Consider the following 11406-nt stretch of genomic DNA (forward strand, 5'->3'; position numbering starts at 1 on the left):
CTGTTTCAGCATCAAATATGCACAGGGGTTTGTCCTTTGGTGGTAACAGAATGGCTTCCAATCTGGTAAAACCTCTTCGTGCTGCTGTAACTGTTACCCTGATTCCGCTGAAACTTTTGTGTTTGAACCACATTTTTTAAAAGCCGATGGAAGATTTGGGATATACTCACTGAGGGCTCAGGTCAGACAGCAGTGGGGCTCAGGGCGGCTTCAAGACAAGGTCTCTTCATTCCAAATTCTTTTTATTTCTCTTCCTGTCTGGAACAGCATTTTCTGTTCCCTTGGCTGGCTTGGAAGCTCGGTCCTTCTTTGGTAGGGGAATCAAAAGACAGAATTTTGTTTTCTCTTTTGGAAGTCAGCAGTCGTGCTCTTTACTGGGAGTAGCTTTGCTCTTGCTGTAATTGGTGAGTAATATGCTCCTCCTCATTTGCAGTATTTTCCATGTGAACTGTTGGGCTCCAAGGCAGCGTGCACATGCCTTCCAGAACTGAACTATGAAATAGGCATGTTGGTTTACACACAACCCTTTGCAATAGGCTTTATAGACCTGTCCTGCTTGGAACAACTCAGAGCATCAAGTTCTCAGATGTATCCACTGGCAGATGCTAGAAAGTGGTTACCTCAGTCACTGTACCCATGGAATTGGAGTCAGAAGGAAGCACAGTCACTGCAAAGGTTTCTAGCCTAACATTAAGCAACTGTTCATTGATATCTGTAGATTCTAAGGCTAGAAAGGATCATTATAAGCACCTAGTTTGTCCTCAAGTATAACACAGGCCCTAGAATTTCACTCAATGATTCCTCTAGGAGACTCATCTGCGGTTAGTCTAAAGAATATTTCAGCGCTGTGCACGCAACTAAACTCTGGGAAAATCAAGGTGACAAAGGGTCTGAGGACTTGTCTATGCTGGAACGTTATACCAATATAAGGTAAAATGTGAATTTAAACCAATATAGGTATACTAATATAAGCCAGCCTGTAGGCACTTGGATTCTGGTATCAGAGTGGTGTTAGCTTATATCCATTTGGGAAGGTGTTTAAACCAAAAAAGCCACTTTTCCACTAGCATAAGTGTGTCAACAGAGGGGGTTAAACCGGTATAACTGGTAAAAACTTTCCCATGTAGACAGGCCTGAGAGAACTCTTGACCCAGAGCAGTGTATGTACAGCCATACACATAGTCTCCTCATCCATCCCTCTCCACCACTGGGGATCAGAGTCATAGAAATGAACCACCTCCTTACACTTCTGCAGCCCTGGTTGTGGTGCTGGGGATGATAGCAGAGATCTTTTCATGAACATGATGTGATGGGGTGTGCTGGCTCGCTTCTCATCCCTGTAGGTGTGGGGGGTGGGAGAGAACAATATGCCCTCAGGCCAGGGTGGCTCTCTGCTTCCTGTTGCAGTTGGACGAAGTGCTTGCACAAAGCCATAAGCTGTAATTAAGCAGGGAAACGTTGGCTGCCAAAGCATCCTTGTTAACTTTATAGCTGGTGGCAGAAGGCAAGTTAAGCACAGGGAGAACCAGGGATGCAGATCTAGGAACCCAGCGATTAAAAATGTGTAACAAATACTGCTACAATAGACAGTGGGCAGGCTGCTATCAGTGCTCAGGATCTGGGTAGGCAAAGGGCTGCCCTGCCCTGCCCTCTGCTAGCTGGCTATAGCATCATGTGTCCTGGTAGCAGCTGCTTTATTCAAAAGGCTTCTCTGTTGAAGTCCAAGAAGCTGCAATCTGAAACACTCTGCTCTTCTCAGGAGCTTTGGGCTCTGACAAAGAGGAGCTTGCAGCCTCTCCTGCCCAGTTCACATCAAAGTTTCTGTGGACTTTCCACTTCTAGAAGCTGGGAGTGTTACTTTTGGAGCACGCTGATGCAATGTGCAGTAACTAGCCTCAAGTAAGGTCACTCCCACTGGTTTCCCAGAGGTTGGTGTGATGCTCTCCTATCCCCAAGTATAAGAAGCCCTAGCCTGCTCCCCTCCAATTCTGTTGAGTTCAGTGGTGAATCTTTGTGGGGACACACAACATCCAGTGCACTTGTCCAAACTCCAGCTGCACATGCCGAAGATCTGCAGTCCACTTTGTATGTATCGCCTGCATACAGCCTGCTTGTCACGTAAAGTATCCTGGACAAAAAATATCAAACTTCTCTCACACGCACACTCTCTCTCTCTCTCCAAATAAATCAACCTTTTGCCCTTAATCCAAGAAAGATAAATAAGACTTTTACAGGCAGCCCCACACGTGTTCCATCTGTTCTAGCAACCACCTTCCCCTCATTTAATGGGCTTGTTACCAGACCCATTGTGACAGCAGTGTGCTGCCATACAATGAGAGTTTTGTTTTCTCCTAATTCGGTTTTCATGAGATTTTGTGACAATTACAGAGAGGGTCACGATACTGACCCATTAGCAGTTTGGTGGAATTTCTCATTTATGAATGTATTGTTCTTTCGGGCCAGCTGGGAATAGGGTAACTGAGTATCTGAATCTCCGAAATGTGGTTTATAGGTGTATGTTCTGCAGCATACATAAATCCTGTAGCTGGTCTGACCATAGGCTTGGGGTGAAGAAACCTGCACACTAGTTTATTTAAATTCAGAACAATCACACCGTACTTGTGGCCGGTGAGCAGTTGGCTCAGTCAAAGTGCAGTTCTACACCAGAAAATGCCACTTAAAACAGCACCTCCCTGTTTATTGTAGATGTGTTTCCTGATCCTGTCTGTGTTCAGTGTTATCTCCCTTCTACAGGGACACAGGCAAGGGGAAGCTATTTGCCCAGGGTCACTCTGAGTCAGTGGCAGAGACTAGGTGCCTGACTCCGAGTCCTGTGTTCTAACCGCTCTTCTTCCCTTAATGCATGCTCACTTAGCACAGCTTAGGCACTCACGTACCTTGGGGACTGAACTGTGCTTGCTGCAGGTTTGTTCAGAAACGGTGTCTCACACAGGCCTGATAGAATTGTGCCGGAGAGGATGTTTGTTCCCTCCAAGATGGCTGGGGTTGGCATGATTTTAGTACAGGGGGCAGGGCCGGCCCACAACATTTCACCTGAGGCAGGGAGCTCAAATGATGCCCCCATGCCCCCTCGCTTGGGCCAAAACTTTGAAAGGTCTCAATTCTGCCTTCTTCCTGTTCTCCTCCTCTCATGGTCCTGCTCTGCTACCTACCCCAATAAAGGAGAACTAACAACTTAAAATGCCTTGTTCAAAAATTTTAAGTAACACTTAACTTTTAAATGCCGGAACAGCAAATGTAACTTTTCTTGTCTGCATAGTAAACACTGGCATTTTTATCTGAATAATCAAAGTGGTGCTTTCCATGCCTTCTTGGTTGCAAAGATTTGAACTGCTTCCTGAAGGTCCACAGTCTGGGCCAGCTCATGCTCTATTGAGATGGTTGCAAGGCCGACCAGCCTCTCCTGTGTCATTGTGGAGCGTAGATGTGTTTTTATTAACTTCAGCTTGGAGAAGCTGTGTTCTCCACTGGCAACTGTTACATTAAGTGTTAGAAGTATGTGCAGAGCAACAAAAGCATTTGGAAAGAGAGTGGTCATCTTATTTGTGCACATATATTCCAGAACAGCCTTTGGAGTTGATCCTGCTGAAATGTATCTTGAAAGGGCTTTCAGTTCATCACCTAAATCACTCGCATCAATATCGCACATGTCATCATGTGTCAACACTGTCTCTAGTGCCCTGCATTGCTGGTGTAGGTCTTCTTCAGGTATAGTGAGGAGTTTTGTAATATCATACAACATCCCAAATATACTGCTGTGTTCCTTGAGCTGCATGAAACGTTCTTCAACTGATGCAATCTTCTCTTGATGCTGATAATCTATGGTGGCCTTTAACCTTAGTCTCATCTCAAGCTCTTTCCACCTATGGAATGCTCTCGGGTGATTTGCTGCCTTCTTACGGCAGGCCAGATTTCTAGCCAGATTTTTCCAGTCCTTTGTTCCTGTAGAACCCAATGTAGCTGGAACATTAGACTGGAAGAGTTTGCAACAAAAACAGTATGCAGCATTCTGGGTTTTTGAGTACATAAGCCATGGCGTCTCCACTTCGTCACCATTGGGGATTTCACGCCAGTAATGTGTTGGATGGAAACTTCTATTTTCACTGTCTTTGGGGAACATGAAGTTTTTCACTTGCTGTGGCCCATGCAGTACAAGGAAGTCCCTCAGGCTACTGCTCAAGTGGGTCCACAGTCCTGGATCATCTAGACTTAAGGAACTAAACTCAGCAGCAGCTGTTTCTTGCGCCTCCACCACACTCTTCTCTGATCTACACTTTTCTTCAGGAATGTGCATGGTTACATCCATTTGAGATGGAGATACGGATGCTGCAGTAGCTGCCAGGTCACCTGCACTCTGACTAACTGGAAGATCTGGCATCTCCTCACCACTCACATCCTCACTGGGGCCGGAAGGCTTACCGTGAACATTTGTGTCTATGTATCTCAGGTGAGAACTCCTTCCTGCTTAGGTAGAAAAGCTTCCTTTGCTTTCTTTCTTTTTCTGAATGCTGCCCCAGAGGGGCGTTTTCTTCTTTCGCTCATGACTGCTGGTCTGTGCCAGCTATAGTGGCTCTCAACACTCAGTTGAAGGGGACAAATAAGCAGACTGGTAGCAGGGCCTGAGTGAGGGAAGATATCAGCGTCTTAAGGGCCTAACTGGCTCCTACTACTTCAGTTGACTGCCTGTTCTCCTCAAGTGGGTTCAGGGAAGCAGCAGGAAACACGAAGCTCACTGAGAAGCTGGTGTTAATCAGTCCAGGCTCCTGGGGGTGCTAGAGGGGTACATAAGAGGTTCCTCCTCCTCTCCCTGCAGCTCCTGCTGCTTTCTGTTATCCCCCTCTTACATTTTCTCCTGCCTGCCTGTTATGTCTCTTATGGCCTCCTTCCTCCAGCACAGCACTCCATCTCTGTGCATCTAGAGCAGAGTATACATATGCACCAGCAGCAGACACAATTTTCTACACTCTGGGTCCTAGTGGCCCCCCCCCCCACACAGTCTGGCACCTGAGGCAGTCGCCTCATGGTAAGGCCAGCCCTGACAGGGGGCAACAATATTTAAAAGAGCAACTTTGCTATCAGAAACCACATGAGAGCCTCCAGTGCTGGCAGCTAGGCCCTAGAATGGTGTGTGATCTATGGCAGTGTGTAGATGCACACCACCGTGTTACAGTGTTTGGTCACAGTTTTCAACCCCCATTACTAGCAGTGGTGTGATCAGAAAGTCTCCATGACTCAAACCAGCCCGAGTGACAGGGTTTCTCTCTAAGGAGAGCAATGGCATAAGGCCACTGTTTGATTTCCTTCAAGTTTGGAAAAATAAATTCAAGCCACCTATTTGATTCCATCTCCTGGTGGAGAAGTTTGTGACGAGCTTTGGGCTACAGCTGCTCGCCCTTCACTCTCTCTCCAACGATTGGATACTTGAGTCAACACAAATACATGTGAGGTAAGCAGCCCAGCCCGCACATCCCACTTAGCGCTAGACCCAGGATTCAAAAATCATGTGACTGTCTTAAACTCATGAGGTTGGTTTTTTTAAAGTCACTGTTTGGTTCTTTTTCTTTGCCTTTTGGCTTTTGAGCCTTTAGGCTGCACTTGCTTCATGTTTTCAAGCTTTTCTTCACAACCATGAAGGCTAGAAACTTACTCAAAAAAAAAAAAAACAAAAACCAAAAAACAAAAAACACAGATTCTCAGGCATTCTCTTGCTTCCGGAAGCTGCGGCTTTAAGAAAAACACCAATTATCATGAGATTCAGCAATGCTGGCATCCTGGCTGTGGCTCAGATGGGCTGCACAACCTTCAAGGATGCAGTCTGCCAAGAAAGGCTGAGTTCTGGCTGTGCTGTGAATGATCTGTTCCTGCAGCAGAGGGAATGGGGTGCTACTCCTGAGCAGGTTTCTCACTCTTATATTAGAATGGCCACTAGCTAGCGCGATAGCTCAGGATGGAAAACACTTTCCGTTACAACCTTCTTTTCCCACCTGCAGAACTTCCTGCAGCATTCACCGCTGTGGTGTTTGCTACAGATATCTCCCCCAAAACAGGAGTTCTGAGCAACTTCCCTTCCGAGTTTTTTTTAATCATAGGAGAATGAAAGAGAAACAACATTTTTGTTGGGAAAAAAAATCTAAGCTTCCCTTTATGTGCAGGGCTCTGGCCAGAGTCTGACCCCCACAGAGGCCTGCCTGGGCCTCTGCTTGGCTTGTATTTGAGAAGATCAGGAACTTGGAGCACTGGGTGCTCAGGAAGTGTGGTAGGTCTTTGTAATTGGGCAATCAGGTGACACTAACATGTCATGTGATAAGGGTGCTGACCCTTTCAACCCTGACCCCAGTCATGTGACTGGTGGCAGGCAATAAATTCAGTCGCTTCAGTCTAGTAGGTCAGTGGGGGTGGTGTGTGCATGCAGCGATGGGGAGCTTAGACAGGCTCCCCCATTGAACCTAGAGATGGGGCAGTGCGTGGGGCCTCCTGGCCCCAGGCAATCCCCTGTGTCCCCTTAACCAGTGCAGCTGCTATAATGCTAAAGCCTGAAATCCCGGTTTGGGGCTGCTCTCGCTCAGGATAAACCCCCAGAATTCAGCAGGACAAAGGAAGCAGCATCTACTCTAGATGGCTGCGAGGGGCAGAGGGACAGAAATGCCAATGTAGGGTACAGCCCTGTGCTCCCTTTGGATGACTTGTGCCTGCTAATATGTGGCAGAAAACTCAGTCAGTTCTAGGGCTTGGGCCTTTTCCTCCCGCCCCCCCCCCCCATTTATTTTCCCAACGATTTCCCTGGAGAAGGTCCAACGAGCAGAGTTTGCACAAACTGCAGAGGTTTAAAGCAAATCCCAGAAGGGGGAACTGCCAGCTCCCAAATCCTCTGCCATTAACAAGCAGAAATGTAGAGCCTGTGAGAGGATAAATAGTGGGAAAGACACAAGCTGAGGAGCCCGGGATCCTGTTTCCATTGTGTGCAGACAGGTGGGGAGAAGTGGGGAAGGTTTGCGTAAAGCACCATTACTCGTCTGCGGTTTGTAGCAGTCAGGCTGTGGTGGAGCTGCCCCGGTCCCATCTATGTTCTTTGGCCAGGAACAGAGCCAGGATGAGGAATGATGTCAGTGACAGCTGGAGCGAAGCAGCCGCTTTTCTGGTCAACAAGGGCCTAGGCAGCATTAGTTACATAAAACTAGTCTGTGACTCTCCCTGAGTCCAGCAGAGGGAGTGCTGAGTTCAGCATTCACGCACAAGGGGTGCAGAGATTAAGGAATTTCCCCACACTGTGGGGACTGGTAGAGGTTTTGCCTTGGCAGTTTGTGTGATGAGATCCTTTGGTTCCAATCTATTGGAGCCTGTAGCCCATAAGCTTTGGGTTCAGACAAACTCCAAATCCCACTGCACAATGCAACTGGAATGGGCAAGTTTCACCCTGAAACCCTGATTTAAACGCAATGCTATAAAGTGAACGCCAATCGCCAGCTCTGCTCCTGTGTGAGCATCTGTAACAAAAGCAGGCAAGTTTCCTGCAGTCTCTGCTCCTGGTGCTGCAAACATTTTGCTCAGCTCCATGATTGACACCTGTCTCCCTCTCTAACCCATTCCTCCTTCTAAGAGCTCTTCCCTCCATGGGTTCTAGTTCAGTCAGCTCAGGGTAGTTTGGAGTTTTCAAGCCAGTAGCAGCAGTTCAGTGGGTGCAGCTGGGATCTAGCCCTGACAGTCAGCCAGTGGGCTGTGATGTTACTGGAAGCTGGTTTGTGACCTAGACTGATGGGAGAGTCCTCACTGCTGACAGCTCTAAGTAGGCAGATGTAATCACACAGAACCAGAGCCAAAGTGCAATAGCAGCAAGCAGCACCTGCAAGGAGCATGAAGCTAATTCCGAAAAGTGGAAACATGCAGCATGAAATGACAGATCAGCGAGCAATAATGGAGAAAGGGATTTCAGGGACAGATGCAGCAGTAATGTGCTGAATAAACAGGGTAGTGGCAAATCTTTCTCAAGGTCCCACATGAAAGGCTCTTAAGCAAAGTAAGAAGTCATGGGATAAGAGGGAAGGTCCTCTCATGGATCAGTAACTGGTTAAAAGACAGGAAACAAAGGGTAGGAATAAATGGTCAGTTTGTAATAAATGGTCAGGATGGAAAGTGGTAAACAGCAGGGGCCCCCAAGGATCTGAATTGGGAGCAGTGCTGTTCAACATATTTATAATTGACCTGGAAAAGGGGTAAACAGTGTCGTGGCAAAGTTTGCAGATATAAAATTACTCAAGATAGTTAAGTCCAAAGCTGACTGTGAACAGTTACAAAGGGATCTCACAAAATTGGGTGACTGGGCGACAAAATGGCAGATGAAATTCAATGTTGATAAGTGCAAAGTAATGCACACTTGGAAAACATAATCCCAGCTATACTTACAAAATAATGGGGTCTAAGTTAGCTGTTACAGCTCAAGAAAGAGACCTTGGATTCATCCTGGATAGTTCTCGGAAAACATCTGCTCAGTGTGCAGAAGCAGTCAAAAAAGCTAATAGAATGTTAAGAACCGTTAGGAGAGGGATAGATAAGACAGAAAATATCATAATGCTACTATATAAATCCAGGGTACACCCACGTCTTGAATACTGCATTCAGTTCTGAACACCCCATCTCAAAAAAGATATATTAGAATTGGAAAAGGTACAAAGAAGGGGAATTAAAATGGTTAGGGGTAGGGTACAGCTTCCGTATGAGGAGAGATTAAAAAGCCAAGGACTGTTCAGCTTAGAAAAGAGATAACTAAGGGAGGATGTCATACAGGTATATAAAATCATGCATGGTGTGAAGAAAGTGAATAAAGAAGTGTTATTTATGCCTTCACATAACACAAGAACCAGCAGGCTTATAACAAACATAAAGAAGTATGTCTTCACACAATACACTGTCAACCTGTGGAATTCATTGCCAAGGGATGTTGTGAAGGCCAAAAGTATAACCAGGTTAAAAAAAGGATGAGATAAGTTGATGGAGGATAGGTCCATCAATGGCTACTAGCCAAGATGGTCAGGGACGGAACCCCATGCTCTGGGTGTCCCTAAACCTCTGACTGCCAGAAGCTGGGACTGGATGACAGGCTGGATCACGCAATAATTGCCCTGTTCTGTTAATTCTCTCTGAAGCATCGGGCGCTGGGCACTGGTGGAAGACAGCATGCTAGGGTAGATGGATGATTGGCCGTTCTTATGTCTTCAGTGTAGACAAGTTTCTGGATGGGGTTGGGACAGCTGCTGAGTTTGGACCAACAGGGCTGCTGCCCTCGCTGAGTCCCTGCTTTGCTCTTTCATTCGGTCTGGCTCATTTAACATGCTGGTGGGCACTTCTCCTTCTGCCCTTCCATGAGTATATCAGCTATCAAGATACACAGAGATCAATATTCATTGTATCGAGTGGTCTCCAGTGTTGTAACGGATTACGATATTACTGTGATTGAAATGCAGAGGAGGAGGCAATGTATGGGTATCATTAGGGCTGATTCATTTGACAGAACGAATCTCCTGAGAATATCAGCAAAGTTCATGCCAACCTCCTTCTCGGGGGCTTTATGGCGCTGTAAAATGTTACAAGGACTCAAACATCCCAATATTGTCACATGAACCCCCCCGGGGCTGGCCTAGGGACACACGACACCCGGTAGGCCGTGACCTAGGGAATGTAGCCTGACTTGTTCCTAGATGTGCTTTGTGGCAGCTCTCTCACTGCAGTGGGGGCAGGGTATGTGCAGAGGGGACAGGCTCCCTGTCCCAAGCTCCCATCCCAATGTTCAGATATGGTGAAGCAGAGAGGATTTGTGGTCTACGGGGCTGAGCCCAGAATACGGAGCATGCGACTCCTGCGTCCCACTCCTGGCTCTGGCACTGACTCCTCCCAGAGCATCGGGGAAGTCACTTCCCTTCTCGGTGTCTGTTTCCTTCTGGGTAACGTAGGGTGAATTATATTGACCCATCTCAAGGTGGGGCTGGGAGGGCATCATGGGGTCACAAGTGAAGGTGTAGTTCGCTCCAGAGTCTCAGTCCATGTTACAGTGTCACTTCCCTGTTCAGTGGGATTTCCTTGCCTGGGAGAGCAAGGGGTTACTGCAGATCAGGATCTCAGTGGCTGTTGGGTAGATTGTCTGCTTCATGTGCTCTAGTCCCTCCATTAGCATTAATGGGAATGATGGGCCAGTATCCAGCTCACTCCGAACTGGTGAGCTGCTTTGCACTGAGTCAGCATGCAGAGGCAGGGTGTCCCAAGAGCACAGAACCCGGCTCTGGCTGAGGGACTCCGCGATCTGGCAGAGGCCAGTGGGAGGAAGGGACTGTTCAGCGGCAGCATGCTGGGCTGGCAAGAAGACATTATTTGGAAACACACATAACAGTCGAGGGGAAGCTATATGGTCATGACAACACTCACCCTGTCATGTGACCTCTGGGACTCTGACCCAGGCCAGGGGATTGGGGCCAGTCAATAATCCCTTTCCAGCAGTGTGCGTCTCGCCTGTATAGTGCTGCAAATGCTGCTTCACTCATGGTGCTAGGAAGCATTTTCAGAACCCAAGCAGAATGGACAAGGCACTATAAATTATTGCATCTGACCTAAGCAACATATAATATAATCCTCCTCTCCTAATCCTCTCCTATTCACTCATGGCTCCACCTTCAATAGGAATTTGGCTGCTGCATGTGTCCTTCAGTATCTCCATTCATTAATATTTCAGAGTAGGAGGATTTTTTTATGTTACCAACAATTTCTTATGTAGCCTGCATGAGAAAGTGCTCTAGCCACACTCTGATGCTAGTGTAGTTCTGCATGGCCGTCCTTTAATATTAGGATTAATTCCCTCATCCCATACAGCGTATTCTAAGGGCACATCTGGGACATACTGTAACGTTACGTTAATTATTTAGTATGACCAGAAAGGAACTTTGCATCAGACTCTGGGTAGTAGATTTATGAGGCTTCCTGCTGGGCTTTGTATTATTCCTACAGCAGGAGTAGCTGTGGGGCTAGAGCAACAATAGAAACTGCTCTGAAAATAGAAAATCCACATTAGGAAAAACTAAATCACAAAGAAATTATCATGGAGAATTTATTTCCAGTTGGTCCTGTAGCATAGTCACATTCTAGTGGATAATTCACCAGGCTAAAACAAGAGGTGTAATCAGTAACAATGGAAAAGATGGTGAGAACTTTTCAATATACGTATTGTACCCAGTGTCTGGCTCTTTGTCATGATCAGAATTCCTGTGACAGAACCCACGACTTTTGGCAGTTTCATAAAGAATATCATGGGCTTTCTCCCCATCTGCCCATTAGGGAACAAAACTTTTATTGTGAATTTTTCTAATGGGTTGGGGGAGGTTGTATGTTTTGCTAGCTTGACGC

Source organism: Terrapene carolina, unplaced genomic scaffold (assembly GCF_002925995.2).
Source record: "Terrapene carolina triunguis isolate 2854851 unplaced genomic scaffold, T_m_triunguis-2.0 Scaffold1053, whole genome shotgun sequence".
Taxonomy (NCBI): domain Eukaryota; kingdom Metazoa; phylum Chordata; order Testudines; family Emydidae; genus Terrapene; species Terrapene triunguis.